We start from the raw sequence: 26459 nt of genomic DNA on the forward strand, positions 1-26459 counted from the left end.
GGCAATAAAACCAAAGGAAACATCAAAACAATTGCATCCGTTAATGTAGCTTACTACGGCTCAATGCGTGTAGTTTGTCGTTATTTGAGAGAAAGCGTGAGAAAGATTTTCACTTCTTCAATGTTGTCCAACGTCATGGAGCTGTCACCGACGGATGCCTGGAGAGCGAGAGAAGGATGTGTACAAATAATTAACAGTCATTGTTGTGTTTTTACATAATCACAACTAAACCCGTCGTTATGCAACTACCCTTTCAGATGGTTGCTTAATTGCTCACGGGTCTGTCAAAAATGGGATTAAAACATATTTATTGACAAGACCTGTTTGTTGTGGATGACATTTATTTTTACAATTTTATTAAATTTTGGATAAAAGCCCGGAATTTGAAAGTGGCGGCAATTTTTTTATATTTCTCCCCAAGTATTTGGGAAAGTCTCAATAAACGACCATTTAAGCAAAGACGAAACAATTGAATATGCTCACTAATCTCAAATTGCATATGAAAGTAATTTAAAACTGTCTTACCAAATTGTCCCCCAGGAATGGTTAACAAAATAAACAAACCCTGTAAATGAAATGACATAGGTTATTGACAGAAATACTTACTGGTCTTGTTGAGATGGGTTAAGGATTATTAAGTATACCTGAAATGAGTTCAGCAGGATAAAGACATAGTTGACCAAAGAGGCTGCGATTCCAGATGAAGTGGAAACAATAGTTACACCAAATCCAAAGAATCCAAGTGACACAAAGATCGGAGTCAGAAGAATAACAGTCCTCATGACAGATTTGGCAGCAGATCTGTCATCAGGTGATCCTGCATTCTTAGGGTGATCAAAAGCTTCATGATTACCACCACCATGGAGGAGTACGTTGTGATAATAATTGTACCGACTGGTATGATAAATGTGTGGATGGACCCACGAAAAGTCACTATAAACCAGCCAACAGGTTTCTTTGGAAGTACTGCATGCCTCAGCACCACCGCTGTTAGCAGGAAATGTGATCAAAGCGATAAGTAGCGGACATGCGTAGCCAGGAAACTATGTAGAACCTAATGTAAATCTTCTTGCTCATATTGTGGAACAGAAGAACTGCTTGATGAAGAAGCGTGCTACTCAGACAAAACATCCAAAAGAACATGGACAAGTAACAGAAATGCTTCAACATCACCAAGGCCTTACACAGATTTCGGGAATTTCATGTGGCTTGAAAGATGCTAAAAGCAGCAATCTGCGACTAGCAAACATAGAGAAATGTTTACCTGGAGCAACGTGCCGTAGATATCAGTATTTGTTTTAACTACAGCCCTCCAGACAGTCAGTTCTATTACAAAGATTAATAACTAGAGACATGACTGATATAGACAGTCCAAAAAAATGATAGTTATCTCAGTCATCCATGGGAGAACTATTGGATCCTAGCCATTAAAATGGCAAATGATGACAAATGGTTGCAAACACAGTGTCCGTCATCGTGAAACCAATCCATTCACATCCACGCGGTGACCATTGTCTGGTGGCGTACTCCCATGAGACACACTTTATCTCGTTGCGAGGCCTTGGGCCAGACAGCGGGAATTTAGGCCCCAACACGACTGAACCGAGTGTTTCTTTTGAGTGGTTGTCATCACAACAATGCTGTTGACCCGTACTTCTCATCTGTGGGGCAAATAGTTCTCAGTTGTTTAAATCCAGCTGTTGCTGCGCTGCCATTGTCTGAACTATCAAAATCGACAGTGACACCCCGAAGGCAGTGTTGGTACATCAGACCCCTGCACTTTATTACACGTGGCCACCTCTATATTTTTATTGTTGTTAGTGTATGTTTGCAGCCTCAATTAATTTCTCCAACAGAACTTATATGTCTCAGCCAATGACAAATTTCCATAATCTTTTTTCGGTCCATGTTTTCTCAAGAGACTTCTCCATCAAGTTGCTGGATGATTCCAGAAAGCCCTGAAAAGAGAGACGCTTGTCAGTACTAGTCTGCACAAAGTTAGAAAATGCCTGTCGCCTATTAATTGGGAACAAGAATAAGTTGACATTGGTTTTGATGTATTTGTACTAAAATAATAATATTAGAAGCTCTCCTTAAGATGTCAATCCTGGTTTATGAGACGATCCCAGTGTTTCATTGAAACATTAGTTTAATAGCAGCACAAACACTGACTTCATGCTGTTCAGTGGACATAAACATAGCTGTGGTTGGTGAGCTTTCTATGATGGTCTGTTGTCTAACAGGTCGTTTCAGCTGGTCATTATATTATCATCATTTTCAACTGAGCCACAGTAACAAAAACCTGAAAAATAACTAAATACGCCGCTTTCCCCCATAATTTTACATTACACGTTTAATTTGCAATAACAATAACTTCATGCAGACATTGTGCAATGCAAGTGAACTGTAAATCATGAAGCTGTTAGTGAGATCATTTTACACTGACATACAGAACATGTCTAGTTTCCTGTGAATACTTTGTGGAATGTGAGGGCAATTTGAACCCAGTACAGGAAAGGCTGACTCCACAATAAAAAACAACATACACACAGATGACTTTATTAAATATCAATATGTTGGAGCACAAATATCCACCATAAATGGTATCAAAATGTGTTTAAGTTTCATGAAATTCATGTTGAAGTTTAGATCTTTACATAAAAAAGTACAGGTAATTCCCTTTCCTCCCCATATCAGTTCCAACCCATTGACAAGGTTTAATTAAAAGATTAGCAGAGATTCGTCTGAGATACTTACATCCACTCCTGATCCATTCAGCCTGAGCCTTTGCTGTTGACTCAAAACACCGAGTACATCCACCGTTGCCTTCACGTTGGACACGGTGTTGATAGCCATTGAGTTATTAGTGACATTACCAGGCGGTTAAATACTTCTTCAGCATTTCATTTAATGAGCCACGTCCGATGTCAACAACCTGTAACAACAATGATATTTTGTATTTGTGACAATTAATTCATGTCGAGAAGGAAATCGCCAAGCCCACCAAGGAGTTATAATCTCCATAACAGTGTGATAAATAAAAACTTAACAATCCCTTCTGTAAAAATATAAGTTCGTGATGTGTGTTTAATGCCGATAGTATGTGATCGCTTTTGAAAACCAGAATATGCATTTTTTAAATAATGAAAATGCTTAAACACCTGTGCAGAGTGCAGCAACATTGACACATTGTTGTTTACACAGTCTGCTTCCTCCTGTTCCCATGTAGAGCTGGAATGATAAGTTCATTAGCTGATTAGTCAATCAAAAGAAAATATTCCATCAGCAAATATGATTATTGATTAATCAGGCCTACTTATCACTGCATTTCCTTTGTCTTAGTCCGTCTGTGTCCTTGCACTGTAACACTGCAGTGAACCCAGCTTTGGCTTCTCCCCAGTCACCTTCTGCTTCACAGAAACTTTCTCCAACTGTTTAAAAAAAAAATGCTGTGGCTTGATTTATCATTCATTACATACGATAACTGAATTAATAACATGATAAAATACTTTATGCTAGAAGGGGGCAGTAAATTAAGATATTCCCTAAATTCGCTTAACATGCTGTATCTTGAACTTCATTGCGGCACTATATGAAATACACACAGACATATAATATGGCAAAAAGAGATACATTCTTATGTTGACCTGATGTCAGAGAAACCTTATTACAATATATGATATTGATATCAGACGTCGTCCTGATTGGTATGTTGTGAAATGTGCGTTAACCCGGTCCTTTGCTGAGGTGAGTCGCAGCCGACCCTGTCTCAGCTGCATAAACAGCTTCTCCAGAGGAGTCTGCAGGGATCACAAAGGCATCACATGTCATTTCATCATAAGCTTGCGCAAGAATCAATGGGCAATGAAGATGAGTACAAATTTACTTACAATCGGCTTTTAATGGAATATTTTTAGCCAGCATGTCTTGACTTCTCCATGTCTGGTATAATTTCATTGTCCTCCTAATCAAACATTTGCCTCTTACTTCCAGTAAATCCTCCCATGGTGCGACAGCGTGGAAATTCTGGGACTGTGGTGATGAAAATGTTTGGCAGAAATCATCCATTCGGCTGGCACTGTGATTTATGTATAATGATCCTTTCTTTTGATGGAATTCACATGTGTACTGTCTGAGAAAAAAACAAAAATAGATAAGGTTGACAGTTAAAATGTTTTGACTATTCCGATTTAGATTGTGACAAAAATAGACAAAGTGAGTCCCTCTTCTACAAGATATTAGTAATTTAACCAGAAAAAAACTCATTCTTCAATTTTATTTCTATAAATCAAACTTTTATCCCAAGATCGTACAATATTGTAAAGAAAACCAACAGTTCCAACAACGGTGAGGAAACCAGCTGTAAACACAGCGCTAACGTATTGTCACCTTTTCCGATAATATCGCAAATCTGTAGGGACACAAATGCGTTAATTTTTTTTTGCTTTGTTTTGGTCTCCACCAACTCCTGGGGGAAATATTATTGCTAATTGCTCGACTTTAATCTTGATTGTATTATAGAAACTAGATACTTAACTAGGTTATCTGCCTTCCAGGTGTGTTTCCTCTTACGGGGAAAAAACCTTTGTGCAGCAGGGGATTAGATTGCAATATCACAAGTGGCCACTGTGACAAATTAGCATGTCTGAGTGGCAGCACCATATACACAACCATGCAGCTGATTGATAAATGTAAACAATTTCAAACAAATTTACATTCCATTTTGTTCCATTCATTCTCCTTCCTTAAAACGTGCTGCCTACATTACCCACAATGCAACTTAACAGTAGACAGTACAGCTGGAGCGTTGGTTGCTTTGCATCTCTATTGAGATGTTACACACAATTCTTTATTCATTTTCCAACATTTAGTCTTCGGACTCATCAACCAAATCACTTGAGGACATTAGCAACACTAACGCTAACACAAATCCTTGAAACAGACTAATTTAACCTGCAAAAGCAATAAAGCTGTCAGACAGATTAATGAACCCCCAAAACTCAGTGAGTATCCTGAAAAGGAAATGTATCGTGCTAAGTACAAGTTCTCAAAAATTGTACCCAAGTACAGTACTAGATGTACTTTGTTACCTTCCTACCGATGACTATTTATTTATTTCAAATTAACTATGTTGAATACTGAGACTGAAACAAACATACCTTCCCAGAGGCTGACATGTTCTTGAGTGAGTCTGGACGTGCGGCGTTGTTAACGTCATGTCTGCCTCTGTGCCGTGATTCTTGGAATATGCTTTTGTTATCTTTCTTCACACCACACTGGCATGGTGCAGATCCTCCTGTGATGTGCATGCGAGCTGTTGCTGGGAGCCCGTGCCGAGGTTGTGTCAACATCGTTAAATCCTAACACCTGTGAGAAATAGAATCGGTAACAAACCTGAGCGAGACTTGACTGGAATATTGTCAAAGGCGCTCCTCTAAGCGCAGAAACATGACATGTCCTCTGAAAGTTTTGGAAATCACTTTCTGTAAATGAAATATACCTTGTAAAATACACTGTAAAAACATGGCGCTCCGTAGAAGGACCCACTCCAGATGTAAATATAGTATTTAAATATAAAGGTCCATTCTAGGAGTAAAAAGGAAGCAATTCATACAATTTAGTTGAAACACACTGAGTAGAAACTAGAATGGCCTATATTAAATTTCTGCTAATAGATTCCTTTCACCTAAATCTTACACTGGACCTTCAAAGACTTTTCTTCTTAATTGCCTCAACAATGTAAAGCCTAACTCAGAAAAATATGAATTTTTTTTTGCGTTTATTGAACCACTATATATATACTAACTGCAATATATTATTGTGTGTCATATGTATATTTTATACATTTTTTATGATGATGGCAGTAAACAAAAAGTCAAGGAATCAATAAAGTTATTCTAGAGTCTTCCTGTGAGAAACATTTAAGTTTGTACCATATTTTGAACCAAGTATATGTACATTCATGTCATTATTCATTTTCTGTTCTTAGTTCGATTATAATGAGTTTTGAAAAGAGTCTAAATGTTATTTTTGTTTGATTAAAGACTCGATTAAAGAGGAAAAGTAGGATTTTAGAAATTAGTGCTCACGATAAGCCCATGGGGTTAGATTACCTGTAGTTCCAGATTGAGTGAGGCCGTCAGAGATGCGATTAGGATTTCCTGATTTCTGCATCAGGTCATCTGGACTCATCATTTTACTGATTGTAATTTCTAAATCTGCGACAATGCTTCCAAAACTTCAGTGAAGAAAAAAAAATGCATATTTCAGTCACATATTGAAACAGATCCTATTAAACAATTTTTTTTTTATTCATAATCAAAAAGACATACCTGTATTTGGTAATTTTTAAAACGTCAAATCCCCTCAAAGTGCTGTAGACTTTTTTCATCTGCAAAAAAACATTTATTTTGTAACTTTTCACTTATCATTATAGTATTGGAAAAAATAAAATTCCTAAATTAGTGACATTACTCCTGATCCTTACATGGAATTGATACTTAAATACTTTTATTTACCTCGTGGAACAATTCGGTATTACAATTCTGAAATTCCTCTGTGTGTTCGTCTGCCAGACAATCATGAAAGCGTGTTCCCTGTATTCCTATAGCGGATCCTCGGTGTAACTGTGAAGAACGAAGATGTCAAACTTTGTGATACTTGTTACAGCAAATAAACACACAGATACACAAAGACACACACACAGGTTAAAAAAAAAGCTAAATACCTGTGTTGGTTGAAACACACGTGAGACGACCTTACGGGAAAGTGCACGTGTCGTTGCCCTAACACTTGGAATTAGACGACACACGTTATCACGCTCCATCTGTGGCCTGACTACTTGTGACACTCTCTTTTACCCACAAGCATTCATACAGGCTTTTAGAGAAAAAAACACAACAGTTTTACCCTGGGATCTTTTTCTTTAATTAAATCAATGAAACATGCAGTATTTAAATATCAGAAAATAGTTTTACTTGTTGTCGGTTGAGGATTCGTCAACTTGCCAGGTGGAATCACTCAGGTTAGATGGCAGCCACTTGTTTAGGGTTCTATTAGCACTTTTTATCGATTGTCAGATTGTATAATACATTATTGTTGAGGGCAGTAGTGCAGAACACACAGAAATCCAAAGAAAAAGACATTTCAAGAAATTAAAATAAAAAAAAAACGATTTGCTGATTTTGAAACTCATATAAATCAATACCTTCTCCAGTTGCCTGTGAAGATAAATAAAACATTAATGTGATGTCATTTTATGTTGCAGTTGAAATTTAGAGGTAGAATCCTGTGTTACTGACCAACCTGAGGAAATGTTTAGCCCAGGATATAGAGCAATATAAAGCCCCACATCTTGTTCATGTTCCTGCAAATAATAAATAACCAAAATCAAATAATTAGAAATGGACTCTGGTAAACAAGATGACTGATGATAGACACTCCGCAGCCACTTTATTAGGTACATCCATCAACCTGCTGCCATTTATTTTACTTTTTATGAAGTTGATAATGTTCAGTTTGGTGATTAATGGTAGTCTCGAACCTTTTGTCCTCACCATTTACATACATGAAGGATGAAGAACATTAAAAACACAATCTAAGCACAAACAAATATATCAAGCACAGGAAATAGTCCTTGTTTGAACTAGTCTCCCTATTTAGCATTTAAAGGCAGTATACAAAACATGTATAACACAGTAGTGGAGGTTTAAAAGGTAGCAGAATAACATGACAACAGTGAATACTTGCCTGTTTTCCTCGGGTTGTATTACTGAACCATCACAGCAGCATCTCAGGATAAAGAATCTGAGCTGATGCTGCCACAGCCGCTCACAGGGAAATAAAGAACACAAGACCAGTCACTTTCCATGAGTACAGAAAAATACAGTTACTGTGGTCAAAATGAAACAGGATGTTATTCAGAACTCATTTGACTTTCAAAAAATGAGACAGACACATGGTGTTTGCGATGAGAAGCTGGCTTATCAGCTATATAAACACAAAGTTTGTAATGTATGATGCATTTTGAAATACTCATATGAAACAATGTAGAAGTAAATATCTTTAAGGTATTTTGGTTGATATGTATTGTAAATATAAATATTAGTTTATGTATTATGTATATATTCTATATTCTATAGAATGACACTCAAAGGTCTGTCAACTGAACAGGGTGGCTGTTTTCACCCAAGGGTCAGTCCTGACCTTCATAAAGGTCAAACTTCATTTAGGGGTGATAAAAAGGAAAATAGACTTTGGCTGGGCATTTAATAATATAATAAAATAATAATAATCTGTTGCCAGATTGGGATTATCCAACAGCTATTGGTTTGCAATTTAGTACAAACATTCATGCTGTCCTGAAGATGTACCATAATGATTTTGGTGACAGTCAAGAAAACCTTTTTTTCATTTTTTTCTCATGTCCCAGATGGATTGGCACGTATCTTTTTAGTTTCAGGGTTCCCAGTGGATTAATGCTATAGACCCAGGTGATCTCCTGACGTCTCCTCTAGCACTTGTAGCACTTGGCATTTGTGGTATAGGGGTGAAACGATGCAACAATCACGGGACAGACTGCCATTAAATTTGATTCAGATAGTCATCACAGAGCTGCTAGCATCGCTGCAGGTTTCTGTCGAGCCAATGTTTCTTTTCATAAACTCATGAAACTAAAAGGCTGCAGAAATCCAGTTGAAGGTTTATTTCCAGCACGTTGTAAATGTAGTTTATTCACCTTCAGGTGCGTGAGAAAGTCTACCTGCTTCACCACTGATGCAAATTTACTGCTGGTATTCCTTACAACACAAGATATTTGAATAATATTTAAATGATGGAAGGATCATATGGAATAAACCCAAACTCCTGAAGTATGTATTTCTTTGATATAATAGATTTTGTTTGTGTGTTTGTTGAAGAGTTCATTATGACTTATTTAGGATTCAAACTAACACGTAACTTGCCTCATGTCATTCCATATGCAAGTGAGCCTTGAGGGTTAAAAAGCTTTCATCACAAAAAGAGCAGAAAATATTAAATACAAAATCTTTATTAGAAAGGTATTTTTTTTTTTTCAGTTTCAGCTGCATTAAAGCCAGACTCCACTAATAACATTCATGAAGCTGCAGTAGTGCTGAACAACAGTCAAGTATGTGCAGTAGAAAATCCAGATATAAAACATTTGTTGATATAAAGTTCACTGGATGTTGATTCTCAAACAGCAGCATCTTTACATGTTTGGACCCAAGGGTTAGGGTTGAAAATCAAACATGTGATTATCAGTCAAACTCTGAGGCTCAGCTGCACGTTTCTACGTCTTTTATGAAACACATGAAGAGGACAGTACATTTTTTAAAAACAACTTCTGACTAAACTTTGTTCAGCTTTCAGCGCGCAGCAGCATTAGACAGTGCAAATCTCAATCTCTAACCACAAATTCAACAGTATACGATTGTGTTGTTTGGCCAAGTGCTTTGTCCGAAGAGGTTTTCTAACCCGACACACAAGAGACTTCATCACACGGCTGTTTCATGCTCCACATAAGGCGTGTGAGCATCCGGAAGAAAGCTCTCCATCTCTTCCTGTGATCCTCTGTCCTCTTGTCGTAAGGCCGAACCGTTACTTTCTTTGGACTGCGGAGGCTGCGTTTGTTGTGATGAGAGCTGCAAGAATAAGGGACACATTAAATAATTGATTTACACTTTTCACAGCCAGGACGTAAAACACCACAGTTCTACAATGACAAATGTGTTGGGGATCGAGCTCAGACAAAGGCCGATGATGAGGCCTACCTGGGCTTTGAGAAGCCTGACTAGAGTTCGTCTCTAACATGAGGCCGAAAAATGCCCAGAATGCCTTTGGGGACCCAGGGTTGTTAACCGCAGCCCGAGTTTAAACTCGGGCCTTCCACTTCAGCCAACAGACCCCACGGCGCCCCCTGGAGGGAGGCCGGACACTTCTCAGGTAATAAATATGGAGAATCCCTTCAATTCATTGCTTATTCCCATGCGCTGAAGATTAGACCAGAAACCTCTCCCGGTTACTCCAGAAGATCCAGCCACTCAAAGGGAGCACCAACCAAACGTTTGTATTTAGATTTTTACCTTAAGTTCATTCTCCCCCTTTTTGGGAACTTCCCTTTTTAACCTGAACTTTATTTTGAAAAGGACCGCGACAAAGTCTTTCACTCGCAGGCCGAGTTCCCCAGACTTTTTCCAGATCCGAAACCACAGCTGCTCCTCAGCTTGTCATCCCAGCAGAAGGGCAAACAACATTCGCCAAGGAGAACGAGACGAATTCTCTCCTATCCGGCCCAGCTCAATCCCCGCTGCCACCGCGCGAATCAGCTGGTCTAGAGGCCACGAACACAAATTCACTTGTCTTCCCGGAACGCGCATCAACGAACGTTCCGACCTGCATCCACATAATTCACGTGTTATACCCGTTCGTATTTAAAGTACCAGTATTTTTGTGATTATTTGTGCATATGTATGTGAATACAGCTGGATTATGATAGCCAGTGCTCGAACTTAAAACCTTCACTGTTCATTTTATAATCATTAATAGTAAATATTGAGATTTCGAATTGAACTTTTTCAGATTATGAGACTGATCTTGACAGATTGATTGTTGGTCCCTGATACCAGGGTGGTGCCCTGTCTTTGATGAATTATAATTACAAATTTTATTGTTCTTAATTGATAATTTTATTGTTTCTCATCAATTATTTCATTATTCTTAATTGTTTTTAATTAATAATTGTATTATTTTAATAATCATATTTTATGATTATTAATAATTAGCCAACATCAAGTCTACCTACTATTGCACAACAAATATTTCGCTTCACGTCAGCTTAGCCAGAAACAGTGAGCGAGTGTGTGTGGAGCTGATCTGACAAAAGTCAAAAGGCCAAAGTCAATAAAAATATGGTGCAAAAAAAAGACATTTTCCAATATATGTCTGCAAACAATAAAGAAACAATCCAAAATCTTATATTGATCAGGAAATTATTCAGCAGCCGACAGAACTACAGACATGACCTGAGGCTGACTTCTAGCTAATTCCGTCATTTCACTCACCGTCTGTCCCAGTGGAGTCACACAGCACAGCTTCTTTTTCCAGGTAGAAAACACAGCAGTTTCCCCAACAAGGGAAAGACTGTGCCTGGTGTCACGTCCTCCTCTTTCATAGGACCTGAAGAGAAAACATTTTAAAAGGTTAAAGACTGAAACGTTCTGAAGAGCAACTGTAAATGTAAAACCTGCCTACCTGTGAGAAAGCTGATGATCAGGCCTATCACAATGACTGTGAAGCAGTTAAACGCACTGTACCACATGTAGGACAGTGAATAAAACCTCTTCAATCCAGAGGGTCGGCTGAAGAACAGAGAGAGATGATTAAGTTGTGATACGACCACAATAAACACTAAAAACACACACAGTGCAGACTGAGCGATTTATACCTCACATTGCTGCTTATTGCAGTCTGAATGACAGCAGTCATGTTGTCTGACAGCAGGTCGACTCTGCAGTCAGGCGGCAGCGGCCTCGTGCCGAGGTTATGAGTGAAGATGCTCCCGATGCCGACCCAGAAAGCCAAGGACAGACCGGCACCCAGACCTTCCAACGCTCCCTGGAGACAACAGCAAAACCAATGATGATTTCAACAGTCCAGCCAGTGGCTTCCAACATCAGAGTTGTTTCTGTACAATCCCATACAAAAGAGATGCAAGGAAACACAATTTGTGAGCTCAACATAACTACACATGTTTGTGGAGGCTGCTGAGACTCTCCAGAAAATCTCCACTCTGGTTATCTCACCCTCTCAAATGCAGATAAAGGACAGCAGAGCAGTTCAGAGCCACGGCTGTATTGTAAGTTTTCAAGAACCAATTATTTAGGTATTTGGTCTTTTAAATTCATTTTAAGATCAGATTATTGAGTACTGATGATTTATGTCAACATCATTTTGACCAAAGTAAGAACAGTATTAAAACTAGATTATACTGTATATTGTCTCATGCCAGATCTCATTGGGATGTGGAACTTACAGTGGAGTTGGCCCAGGGGAAAAACATCCCGAGAGAGAACACACCCAGAATAGGACCCCCGACCATCCCGAAGATTTTTAAAGCCACCTGCAGGGTAAAAACAAAAGATAAGACTTATCATTAGGGGGTTCTTCATCAAATCATCATAGGACACCGAGTTGGCAGATTATGAGGAACACCAAGCTAAAACTAATGTCTAAAACAACTGGGTTATAGAGGTAATTGTAAAGGATATATTATGTATTAGACTGCATTAGTTTAAGTTGTATCAAATAAAGATATTAAAATGTTTAAATAAGGTAAACAGAACAATAAGTAGTGTAAACGGTGAGGTTCTAATGTAGCTGACAGGAACTATGAGCTCAAAACATCCCCAGAATAAAGTGCAACGTTTATTCAGGGTGACTTTTACTCAAGTCAAACCTCGTCAGTGATTTCTACAACTCCATCAAGAGTGAACCGAATTGTGAAATATTAAATTTGACCATTTAATAGCTGCCTGTGCAACTGGGCTCTTTACAGCATCTTTCCTGATTTTGGTAAAAGGGAGACAACCAAACTTTGATGCTCTTGTGTTGTTTTGAACAGGAGGTTCAGGGCGTCTGAGACCAATAGGGTTTAATCTTATGTTAAATCAAAACTGCCCCAAAAAGGCTGAAAATAAAACTGTGTTGAGCGTCGTACCTGAGAGCTGCACTGAATAAACAAGCAACAAACAGTCCGGGCAGTCCAGGCAGACCCTGCAGCATGTCCATCACAAAGTATAACACCATCTGCGGGAAATACACCATTACACAAATTACTGGAACCTTCAGTTGGTTTTGCATAGATGTGAGCAACAACAAACAAAATACAACCACTAGAAAATGCAAATAGTCTCACGGCTGTGGGTTTACTGTTAAGCCGGCTGTTCGAAAACAAATTCATATCTCCATTTCCCATCAAATTATATCATATCCTCATTCCCCAGAACATAGAGGAAACAGCTCGATGGATGACAACGATAAATTGGGGGAAAAACTGAAACTCACCGCATCCGTGGAGTAAGAGCCCAGTTTGTCGGAGTGATCCTCTCCACAGTAACGTGCAAACATGACCAGGCCCATCACACAGCTGAGAGCCAGAGCCAGCTGCAGGAAGGGAAACACCATGTAGCAGGACCTGCACAGAGAACAGTGGATTTTCAGGTATTTACACCTGAATCAAAGTTGTGAATAAAGATTTTGACCAGATGATGAAGCAAGAGTGATCATTTGAGTTATTGGAATTTACAGTCGCTGCTTAGGACATTGAATAATTGCAACTGCATTATAGTTTCTCAAATAGTCACAGATATATTTCAGTGTGAACCAAAACTATCAACCTGCAGGTGGTGCTATAGGAAAAGTCAGGGGGTCACCACAGTCAGTGTAAGGGCACGGTGACACATATGTGAATCTCATCGCTTGCTGAATGTGGGCAGTGCAGGACGTGACACCAGTGACAGCCAAGTGGGGTCGACCACACAAATGTCGTTGCTATCGGTAAAGGCTGTGACATCATCGGTCAAAGTTCACCAATGTTGAACACAGGAAGCAAATGTTTTATTCGCCCCCCCCCCCCGTACTTATTTACAATGCAACTATATAGGAAAGGGTGACTCATGATGCAGAGGAATAATAAGTCATGTAGATAGCTGGAAACTTTACATAATCTACCTGTTCTACCTGATAACTTTTCAAACAAAAGCCAACAGAGTTTTTGACTTTTGACTTTCTTTTTCAGTCTGTTGGCTTTAATGTACGATTTGCTTTAATATCAAAAACAGCCTCCTTCTCTGTGCGCGAGCTGAGATATCTTTGCACCTGAGTCTGGTTCACTCCGTACAGGGACAGCATGAGGAAGATCCCGCCGACCCCCATGGTCCAGAATGTGTGTCTCTCTGTAGGATCAGGGTTCAGGCTGAAAACAAGAGGGACAATACAACACAAAGACACAACTTTAACAATTCAGAAGAAAGCTTTAAATCAAACTGATTTACAGTCACTGTTGTTTAGGATGTCATGAAAGAAAGTGCATGCACAGGTAAATATGATGAATCTGACCCCGGGAACCTTCAGGATTTTAGTCAAACCACAAAGTTCTGTAGTTGACTTAACTCATTCCTTCATTCTCTTGGGTAAATCAGTGTAATTAGCTGTTATAGTGTAGCTGTTGTTTCTGGAGGTAGCTACAGCAGCGGAGACCAGCTCAGGATGGGAGAGCCAGCAGCTGGAATTCTTCTGGAGGTGAAGGCTGTTGAGGAATCTTTGACCATCCTCACACATTACTGTATATGCCACTATATATTATATTATATCTGTACAGGAGAATAGTGCCCATCTAATTCCACAGATACACCCTTCTCTCTCTAAGCAGTAGCAAGGTCAGGTTATAGATAAAGGACCAATCAACAGTACATTGTAGTGTCTACACTTAGGGACTTTCATATCTAACTCAGATGCCCCAGACAGAGAGGCACCAACTTCAACTCTCACCAACTTCAACTCTTGTTTATTTCACCAGTGGCAAGATGCAAGGACACAATGTGATTTTGTTATACATACTTTAGGCTTAACTATCCAATAGGATGCAAACACCTACATGTAACAGATTGACAGCAATTCTAGCCATTCATGGATGTGCTGTTAGAATGGGTGACGCAATAGGGAGATATTCTCTCTTTATAAAAAGAAAGAGAATAAAGTTACAAAGCCCTTCACATGTAAAAATACATAGAAACTAACATAATGCAACCAAGATATCAAACGGATGTGGGCCACTTCAGGCAATGATGTCCTGGCCTAAATATGAAATGCAATACGTGAATCAATAAGTTGATTAATAGAGAAATTAAATCATTAATAAGTATTCCCCAGAATGATCTGTGTGGTAGCCCGACGGAGCACTCAGAAACTCATCCACAGTAACCATGACTAACCTGCCTGAATATTAACGATCAAACTCTGTGCACCGGCGGTCACACTGCTACAGCCGTACACAGCAACACGTCACTGCACTGACTGCCTAACCAGCAACTGACTAAAGCTCCCCCCTATTCTTCAGATGCTAGTTGTGGTGGGTATTTACGCACTGAATCCCGCAAACCCGGTGAAGCAACCAAACTGGTGACTCCACCTGCAGCCTCGGACGTGCTCCCGAGACAACTGCTCCAACCACTTTCACACCACACTACCGAACCCCAACGAACTCCAATGGGAGTTGGCCCTTCAGCCTAACCGGGACAGAACAGCAGCAACTTACGACCGTATACAGGCTCACTCGAGCTAAACGCCACCAGGAAACACCCAGCACAGCAACACAGAGACTTACAGAAACAAGCCAACTCAGAACAGTGTCAGTTCACTTACCGGAACATCTCCCACACAACCAAACTACGCCGCTCATTCACAAAAACACGAGGCGCACAGCTGACTTGGTGTGTGACGTCACACTACACTCACACATTACCTGATCACACGGAGAAAATGCGTGCACCGGACGAGCTCCCATTTGTCACAACCCGGCTCAAAGATTGTGACAAGGAGGGAGATGACACGAGTGGACTGTTGCTCTTTCAGATATTTATTAATAAAATAGATTATAATCAACAACACAAAGTGTGTCCATGAACAGATGCTGCAGTCAGGAGTCAGTGAGAGCGCAAGAGCAGACATGAATGGGGCGAGGCCTTTTAAAGGGCAGTGCACACCTGGCCGAGGTGTGCACTGATTAACGCTGACGTCACCTCCACCTACAGCTCAGGGGGGAAAAAAGAACAGGGACACCTAGTGTCCAGGTGAGGGTGGGAGGGTGGTGGGGGGTCGTCACACAGGTTTAAACACTTCAAAGTCACTAATATACGTGTGTGCAGTGATCCGTTCATTTCGGCGCATGCGCGTTATGTAACTGGGGACGTAGAATTGATCCTCAGTCAAATAAAGAGTATAAACCTTGAACTGTTCTTTTCTTCTTCTTTCTTCTTTCAATAGTTTTGTTTTTCATGTCCTCGGTTCATAAAATCATCTGTTCAAGCTGTCACATGTTTCGAAAAATTAAATATCTACCCCTAATGATAGCTTCTTTGGAGCAATGGTTGATTAGCCTCACAGAAGTCAGTGTTTAAATTTGTATTTGCAAAAGTTTTAAAGCTAATTCTTCTAAGTTTATTTTGCTCACTGAGTTGAATTTCAACATTTCACGATTTCCAACGAAGTTTTGTCTGCAGTTGGTGGAGGCACGCAATTATCACCAGGCCTGTGCTGGCAGGAGCTGGACTTCATGTTGTGCTGCTCGCTGCTGCCGAGACTCCTGGCAATAAAACAAAACGACAGAGCGCACCTGCTGCCGCAGCCGGGAGACTTACAGGGAGTCGAGGATATTCTGAGGCAGAACAAGTGCAGCCTCGACTCAGAGGACATCGACTGGAGCCACAAGACCTCTGCACTGGGCAGCAGCCAAAGGTAGATGGTGGTGGATCCGCTTCTTTCACCTGCTATCACTGGTTTCAAGTGCTTCATTCAAAAAGCTTTGTTGCCGCAGTGTGTGTACATGTCCAAAAGACCTTTGTGGGGCTTCTTCTTCTTTCTCTCATCCAGTGTAGTTGGTTGTTGAAGTTATGTTTTGAATCTGAAATAACATAAAATCTAAAATATACCTTTCAAAACAAAGGCTTTATCAGAACATGTTTTTTTTGCGACAAATTGTCAGTTTTATTATTTATAGTGAATCACTGGGTTTTCATTATTTTCAACACCATCAAATTCAACGAATAAATTGTATTTCATCATTCAGTTGTGACCACAACACTTAAAAATACAACACAATATATATCAAATGAAGAAAATGCAAACTCAATCAAATTTTCTACAATTATTATATTCCCTTAAAATAATATAAACCTTTAAAGTATTATTTTATTTTGACTTCAACAATAAATAATCAGGTTTTGAGCTAGTTAGTCAAGATTTGTTTTCTTACCAACAAAGCTCTACAACTCTACAACATTACAAATATTCACATACAACCTACCACCCATAACATCACACTAACTACATCAATCTGGCACAATAGTTCCCCACCTCTTTCAGAAATCAGGATGTTTGTTTCTTTCATAGTAAATGTAAATTGTGGGAAGAAATGTAAATCCTAAAGGTTTTTATGCTAACACAAACCAAGAAAACACAAATTCAATAACATATAAATGATAGTAAAAAAATCTTAATTTAAATCATTTTTAATACATTTAGCATAATAAATTCATTAAAAGAAGTATTTCAGTTTAAAGTAAAAACAATGTTCAGCCAAGATGCCCTGATCACTCAGAATACTTACTGTTTCACAGCGTAGTCCTTGCCTTGCAGTGCAGAATTAGTTTTTAACAGGCTGATAATAAAACATTCTTTAACACGTGCATCAGATCACCTTGCTGGTTTTCCACAGGCCACAGAAACAAAGCCAGGATCCTCACGAGCACGGAGCAAGGTCATTCGTGACGGAGCACGGATGGACTTTGCCACTTTGCTGCAGAGTCCGCCGATTGACTGCTGGCAGCTGGCGGGGTTGCCGTAATGCCCACGCCCTTGTGACAAGGAGGACTGCTGCAGAGATAACCAGTGGATAGCCAAATATATGATACCAGGGACTGTGCCCTACTTCCTTGCAAGCATCCAACACTTTCTTTGTATTTCAGCCTGTGCACCACATTTCCACTGATTTTCCCACTTGTCATTATATAAGTAAACCTTTCTTTTAAACACACACAATAATCTCAGATACAACTTAACATGTTGTCCTTTTTTTTTGTGTGTGTTGTAAAGGTAGAGATCGAAAGTGCCAGGCCTACTAAGATGGCGCCCAGAAAGGGATTCTCACTGGACGGCTACAGATGAGAGGGCAGATCACGGCAAAGAAAATGAAGCGCAGAGGATCTCAATGAGCAATGCTCAGATGATGGCCCCAGCTCACCATCACACAACATGTCAACATGAGTTACATTCCAGCCTTTCAGCTGAGAGTACATGTGACTTCCTCAGTGCAGTGAGAAATATATAACAAAAACAGTATTATCATATAAAACAGCCAAAAACAGTCAAAAACGTATCTATCAACATTGAAATATCATTTAAAATTGTATCACAGGCACAGGAGCCTAAAGGAAATATCAAAACAATTGCATCAAGATTAATGTAGCCATTAATGCGCTAATCGTGTAGTTTGGTCGCTATTTGAGAGGAATGTATTCAGAAGATTTTCACCTTCAATGTTGTCCAACGTCATGGAGCTGTCACCGACGGATGCCTGGAGAGCAGAGGAGAAGGATATGTGTTAAACAATAACAGTCATTGTTGTGTTTTTACATAATCACAACTAAACCTGTCAATGTAATGCCACCCTTTTTCAGATGTTTTAGTAGTGTTTCAATGGTCTGTCAAAAATGGGATTAAACATATTTATTGACAAGACCTGTTTGTTGTGGATGACATTTATTTTTACAAATTGATATTTGTCAAAATGTCTTGAACTGAGAAAATGTGGGTACTTGGACAAAAGCCCAGACTTGAAAGGCTGTAAATTTTTATATTTCTCCAAGTATTTGGGAAAGTGTCCAATAATGACCATTTTAAGACAGACAGGGAAACACTGAATATATGCTCACTAACTAAATTGCATATGCAAGTAATTTAAACTGTCTTGGTCAGATTGTCCTATGGAATGTGGTTAACAAAAATAAACAAACCTGTAAATGAAATGACATAGGTTACTGAACAAGAAATACTTTTATCAAATTTCTGTTAAGATGCCGCTAAGGATTACGAAGACACCGTGAAAGCCGAGTTCACAGGATAAAGACATAGTTGACCAAAGAGGCTGCCATTCCGATGAGGTTTGTCAATGAAGTTACACCAACTAAAGATCCAAGTGATACTCAAAGATCGAGTCAGAAGAATAACGGTCCTCATGACAGACGTGGCAGCAGATCTGCCAACAAGGGTGCTCCTGCATTCTTAGGTGATCCAAAAAGTCATGATTACCACCACCATGGAGAACACGCTGACGATAATAATTGTACCGACTGGAAGGATAAATGCAGGATGGACCCACGAAAAAGTCCACTATAACCAGCCAACAGGCTTGAGAAGTGACACGCCAGCACCACCGCTGTTAGTGGGTGAATGTGATCAAACGATAAGAAGGACACATAGCCCAGGCTTATAGAACCTAATGCAACCTTCTTGCTCAGTATTGTGGAACAGGAAACTGTTTGACAAGAAGCGTGCTGCTCAGACACACAACATCCAAAAGAACATGGACAAGTAAACAGAAATGTTTAACATCAAGGCCTACACCAGATTTCGGAATTTCATGTGGGTTGAAAGATGCTAAAAAGCAGCACTGCTTACTAGCAAAACATAGAGAAATGTTTACCTGGAACGTGGGGCCGAGATACTTCGAGTATTTGTTTTAACTACAGCCTCCAGACGATTTCAGCTCTATTACAAGACTAATAACTAGAGATATGATCAGATATAGACAGTCCAACGATGGTTATTCAGCCATCCCTGGGAGGAGAACTATTGACCCTAGGCCATTAAATGGTAAATGATGACAATGAGTTGCAAACACAGTGTCCATTTCATCATGAGGACCTATCCATTCAAGCATCCACGCGTGACCATTGGTCTGGTGAAGCGACTTCCCATGAGACACACTTTATCTCTATTGCTATGAGGTTCTGGATGGAGTAACGGGAATTTAATTTTAATTCAATAATTTAAACTAAGTGTTTCGAGTGGTTGTCATCACAACAATGCTATTAACCTTGATTTCATCTCTCTGGGGCAAATAGTTCTCCAGTTGTTTAAATCCAGCTGTTGCCATTGCCATTGTCTGAATCCATCAAAATCGATAGCGACACCGAAGGCAGTGTTGGTACATCCAGACCCCGCTCTTAATTACACGTGGCCACCTCTATATTTTTAGTGTGTTGTTAAATGTAATGTTTGCCATTTCAATTAATTTCTCAACAGAACTATATATGTCTCAGCTAATGACAAATTTCCGTCATCTTTCGTCCATGTTTTCTCAAGAGACTTCTCCATCAAGTTGCTGGGATGATTCCAGAAAGCCCTGAAAAGAGAGACGCTTGCTTTGGGGCACAGCCTGCACAAAGTTGTAAAAATGCCTGTCGCCTATTAATTGAATGAATAAGTTGACATTGGTTTGATGCATTTGTACTAAAATAATAATAATAGCTTCCTCTTAAGATGTCAATCCTGGGTTTATGAGATTTCATCCCAGTGTTTCATTGAAACATTAGGTTTAATAGCAGCACAACACTGACTTCATGCCAGTTCAGTGACATAAACATAGCTGTGGTTGGTGAGCTTTCTAAGGATGGTCTGTTGGTTCAACAGGTCGCTTCCAGCTGGTCACATATTATCATCATTTTCAACTGAGCCACAGTAATAAAAACCTGGAAAATAACTAAATACCCGCTTCCTATAATTTTTACATTACATGTTTAATTTGTACAACAATAACTTCATGCAGACATTGTGCAATGCAAGAACTGCAAATCATGTAGTTAAAAGTAGTGAGATCATTTTACACTGACATACAGAACATGTCTAGTTTCCTCAGAATACTTGTGTGGAATGAGCACAATTTGAACCCAGTGTTGGCAGGAAAAGGCTGACTCCACAATAAAAAAACAAGACACACAGATGACTTTATTAAATATCACTATGTTGGAGCACAATATCCACCATAATGGTATCAAATGCTTTAAGTTTAAGAAATCTATGCTGTGCTTAGATCTTTACACAAAAAGGCAGTACCTCTTTCTCCCATATCAGTTCCAACCCATTGACAAGGTCAATTAAAAGATTAGCAGAGATTCGTCTGAGATACTTTACATCCACTCCTGATCCATTCAGCCTGAGCCTTTGCTGTTGCTGACTCAAACATCGAGTACATCCACTGCCTTCATGTTGACACGGTGTTGATAGCCACTGAGTTATTAGTGAGTTAATATTGCTATCAAGGCGGTTAAATACATCTTCAGCATTTCATTTAATGAGCCACGTCCGATGTCAACAACTCATAACAACAATGATATTTTGTATTTGTGACAATTAATTCATGTCAAGAAGGAAATCGCCAAGCCTCCACTAAGGAGTTATAATTCCATAACAGTGTGATACAAAACTTAACAACCTTCTGTAAAAATACTTATGGATGTGTTTAATGCCGATAGTATGTGATCGCTGAAAACCAGAATATGCATTTTTAAATAAAGAAAATGTGGCTATATGTGCAGAGCGCAGCAACATTGACACATTGTTGTTTACACAGTCTGCTTCCTCCTGTTCCCATGTAGAGCTGGGATCGATAAGTTCATTAGCCGATTAGTCAATCAAAAGAAAATATTCCATCAGCAAATATGATTATTGATTAATCAGCCTACGATTACTGCATTTCCTTCTTGTCCAGTCCGTCTCGTGTCCTTGCACTGTAACACTGCAGTGAACCCAGCTTGGCTTCTCCCAGTCACCTTCCGCTTCACAGAAACTTTTCTCCAACTGTGTTTAAAAAAAAAATGTTGTGGCTTGATTTATCATTCACATTACATTACTTATAACTGAATTAATAACATGATAAAATACTTTATGCTAGAAGGCAGTAAAATTAAGATATTCTCAAATTCACAATATGCTGTATCTTGAATCTCATTAAGTGCACTATATGAAATACACACAGAGATATAATAAGGCAAAAAGAGATATCTTCATATGTTAGACCCTGATGTCAGGAGAAACCTTATTACCATATATGATATTGATATCAAATGACGTTGGCCTCTCGTCTGATTGAGTATGCTGTGAAATGCACGTTAGCTTCGGTCTTGCTGAGGTGAGTCGCAGCTGACTCCCTGTCTCAGCTGCATAAACAGCTTCCAGAGGAGTCTGTGATCACAAAGGCATCACATGTCATTTCTCACTGCTTGGCGCGTAAGAATCAATGGGCAATGAAGATGAGTTCAAGAAATGTACTTACAATCGGCTTTTAATGGAATCATTTTTGCCAGCATGTCTTGACTTCTCCATGTCACGGTAGTATAAGCTCTATTGTCTCCTCCCTAATTCAAACATTTGCCTCTTACCTTGTAGTAATTCTCCATGAGCGACAGCCGGAAATTCTGGGACTGTGGTGATGAAAATGTTTGCAGGAGAGCTACGTCCATTACGGCACTGGTGCACTCTGTGGATTTATGATAATGATCTTTTTGATGGAATTATGTACTGTCCTGAGAAAAACAAAACAGATAGGGATGATAAAGTGGAATGTTGACTATTCCGATTTAGATTGCATGCACAGACAAGGTGAGTCCCTCTTCATAAGATATTAGCAATTTCAACCAGAAAAAACTCATTCCTTTCAATTTTTTATTTCTATAAATCAAACTTTTATCCCAAGGTCGTGATAATATTGCAAAGAAACCAACAGTTCTAACAACGTGAGTGGAAACCAGCTGTAAACACAGCGCCTTAACGTGATTGTCACCTTTTCCTTATTAACACACGCAAATCTGTAGGGACACAAATGCGTTAATTTTTTTTTTTGCTTATTTGGTCTCCACCAACTCTGGGGAAAGACACAAGCACTGCTTGACTTTAATCTTGATTGTATTATAGAAACTAGATACTTTAACTAGGTTATCTGCCTGTGTGTGTTTCCTCTCCACGGGAAAAACCTTGTAGCAGCAGGGGGATTAGATTGCAATATCGCGGCTACTGTGATAAATTAGCAGTGTCTGAGTGGCAGCACTATACACAACTACGGCAGCTGATTGATAAATGTAACCATTTCAAATAATCCTCATATCTCCATTTTGTTCCATCTATCTCTCCTTCCTAAAACGTGCTGCCCACATTACCCACAATGCAACTTAACAGTAGACAGCATAGCTGGAGCTGCTGGCTGCTTTGGCATCTCCAGCTGAGATGTTGAGCTTCTACACACCAATTCTTTATTCATTTTCCAACATTTAGTCTTCAGACTCATCCAACTGTCACTTGATGGACATTAAAATACTAACGCTAACACAACCCTTGAAACAGACTAATTTAACCTGCAAAGCAATAAAGCTGTCAGATACGTAATGAACCCCAAAACTCAGTGAAGTATCCTGAAAAGGAAATGTATCATTAGCAAGCACAAGTTCTCAAAATTGGGCCCAAGTACAGTACTAGATGTACTTTGTCATCTTCCACCACCGACATGTCTATTTCTTATTTATTTCAAATAAATATGTTGAATACTGAGACTGAACAAACATACCCTTCCCAGAAGGCTGACATGTTCTGAGAGTGAGTCTGGATTTGCGCGCGGTTAACGCTCATGTCTGTGGCTTCTGTGCCGTTAGTTTATGGAATATGCTTTTTCGTTGTCTTTCCGCCACCACACTGGCATGGTGCTCAGATCCTCCCGTGATGTGGTATACGAAGCCGTTGTTGGTCGATTACAGGTTGTGGCATCGCAACCACGACATCCTGTGAGAAATAAGAATCGGTAACAAAACCTGAGGCGCAGACTTGATTGGAATATTGTCAGCGTCCTCTAAGCGCAGAAACATGACATAATGTCCTCTGGAGTTTTTATGGCACTTTCTGTAAAATGAAATATACCTTGTAAAATACTACTGTAAAAATGGCGGCTCAGAGAGAGGACCGCATCTAGATGTAAATATAAGTATTTAAATATAAAGGGTCCATTCTTAGGTAAAGAAACAATTCATACAATTCCCAGGGGTTGAAACACACTAGTGAAAATTCAGGGAATATTTTATAAAATTTCGCTAATAGACCTTTCACCTAAATTCACACTGGACCTTTCCAAAGACTTTTCTTAATTGACTCAACAATGGTAAGCCCTAACCTAGAAAAATATGTATTTTTTATGCGTTTATTGAACTACTATATATATACTAACTGCAATATATTATTGTGTGTCATATGTATTTTATACATTTTTTATGATGATGGCAGTAAATAAAAAGTCAAGGAATCCAATAGTTATTCTAGAGGTCTCCTGGTGAGAAACATTTAAGTTTGTACCATATTTAACCAAGTATATGTACATTTATGTCATTATTCATTTTCTGTTCTTAGTTCGATTATAATGAGTTTGAAAAGAGTTCAAATGTTATTTTTGTTTGATTAAAGACTGATTTAAGAGGAAAAGTAGGATTTAAATTAGTGCTCTGCTATAAGCCCATGGGTTGAATTACCTGCTCTAGATTGAGTGAGGCTGCCAGAGATGCGATTAGGATTTCTGATTTCTGGATCAGGCCATGTGGACTCATGTTTTTGACGATTGTCATTTCTAATCTCATACAATGCTTCCAAAAACTCATGAAGAAAAAATGCATATTCTCAGTCACATATTGAAACAGATCCTATTAAAGAAATGAAGTTTTTTTAATTCATAATCAAAAAGAAATACCTATATTTGGTAATTTTAAAACGTCAAACCTGGCTAAAGTGCTGTAGACTTTTTTCATCTGTAAAAACATTTATTTTGTAACTTTTCACTTATCATTATAGTATTGGAAAATAAAATTCCTAAATTAGTGATATTACTCCTGATCTACATGGAATTGATACTTATATTACTTTCTTTATTTACCCTTCGTAACAATTCAGTACTACAATCTCTGAAATTCCTCTGTGTGTCTGCCTGCCAGACAATCATGAAAGCGCAGTTCCTGTATTCGAATGGATCCTCTGATTGTAACTCGTGAAGAACAGAAGATGTCAAACTTTGTGATACTGGCATGGCAACAAACACACAGATAAGGCCAAAGACACACACAGGTTAAAAATGCAAATACCCAAAGGTTGAAAACACACACGTGAGACGCACCACGGAAAGTGCACGTGTCGCTACACAACACTTGGAATTAGACTGACAATACACGTTATCACTCCATCTGGTGGCCTGACTCCGCAGCGACACTCTCTACCCACAAACGTCCTTACAGGCTTATTAGAGAAAAAGCACAAATAGTTTACTTTTGGATCTTTTTTTCACTCAAACAATGGAAACATGCAGTATTTAAATATCAGAAAATGGTTTACTTTGTTGTCGGATTAGTTCGCCAACTTGCCGGGTGGAACTACCCAGGTTAGACTTCAGCAATGTTGTTTGTGATGCACTTCTTTATCGATTGTCAGTTTGACATAATACATTTGTGTTGAGGGGGCTGAATACAGAACATACAGAAATCAAGAAAAGACGTCAAGAAAATTAAGGCTAAAAAACCCATTTATTGATTTTAAACTCATATAAATCATCTTACCTTCTCCAGCTGCCTGTGAAGGTCAGTCACAGTTTGATTAATGTGATGTCATTTTATGTTGCAGTTGAAATTTAGGTAGAATCCCAAAGTTACTGGACTAACCTGATCAATGTTTAGCCCTCAGGATATAGAGCAATATAAAGCCCTACATCTTGTTCATGTTCCTGCAAATAATAAATAACCAAATCAAATACCTGAAATGGACTCTGCAAACAAGATGACTGATGATAGACACTCCATGACCACTTTATTAGTACATCCATCCAACCTGCTGCCATTTATTTTTACTTTTATGAAGTTGATAATGTTCTGGTTTGGTGCAGTTAATGGTAGTCTCGACCTTTGTCCTCACCATTTACATACATGAAGGATGAAGAACATTAAAAATACAATCTAGGCACAAACAAAATATATCAAGCACAGGAAAAAGAGTCCTTGTTTGAATTAGTCTCCTATTTAGCATTTGTGTCAGTATACAAAGATGTATAATACAGTAGGAGGTTTAAAAGGCAGGCAGAATAACATGATATGAATACTTGCCTGTTTTCCCGGGGTTGTATTACTGAACCATCACAGCAGCATCTCAGATGAAGAATCTGAGCTGATGCTGCCAAGCAGCCGCTCAAGCAGGGAGATAAAGAACACAAGACCACAGTCACTTTCCATGAGCATACTTAAAACAGTTACTGCATGTGGTCATGCAAAATTAAACAGGATGTCATTCAGAACTCATTTGACTTTCAAAAAACGAGACAGACACATGGTGTTTGCGATAAGAAGCTGGCTATATAAACACAAAGTTGTAAATGTTGTTTATTCACCTTCAGGTGCAGGAGGGACTTTACCCCTCGTGAAAAGCAACTCATCACATCTACCTGCTTCACCACTGATGCAAATTTACTGCTGGTATTCCTTACAACACAAGATATTTGAATAATATTTAAATGATGGAAGGATCATATGGAATAAACCCGAACTCCTAAAGTATGTATTTATTTGATATAATAGATTTTATGTTTGTGTGTA

At 39.0% G+C, this 26459-nt stretch overlaps 2 pseudogenes; both read right to left on the minus strand.

Moving 5' to 3' along the window:
• Positions 1 to 80: 80 nt before the first annotated feature.
• On the minus strand, positions 81 to 6592 carry LOC124851061 (annotated as a pseudogene).
• A 2441-nt stretch (positions 6593 to 9033) lies between these two features.
• On the minus strand, positions 9034 to 15731 carry LOC118116952 (annotated as a pseudogene).
• Between the last annotated feature and the right edge of the window lie 10728 nt (positions 15732 to 26459).

The sequence above is a fragment of the Hippoglossus stenolepis genome, chromosome 10, assembly GCF_022539355.2.
Source record: "Hippoglossus stenolepis isolate QCI-W04-F060 chromosome 10, HSTE1.2, whole genome shotgun sequence".
Classification (NCBI taxonomy): Eukaryota; Metazoa; Chordata; class Actinopteri; order Pleuronectiformes; family Pleuronectidae; genus Hippoglossus; species Hippoglossus stenolepis.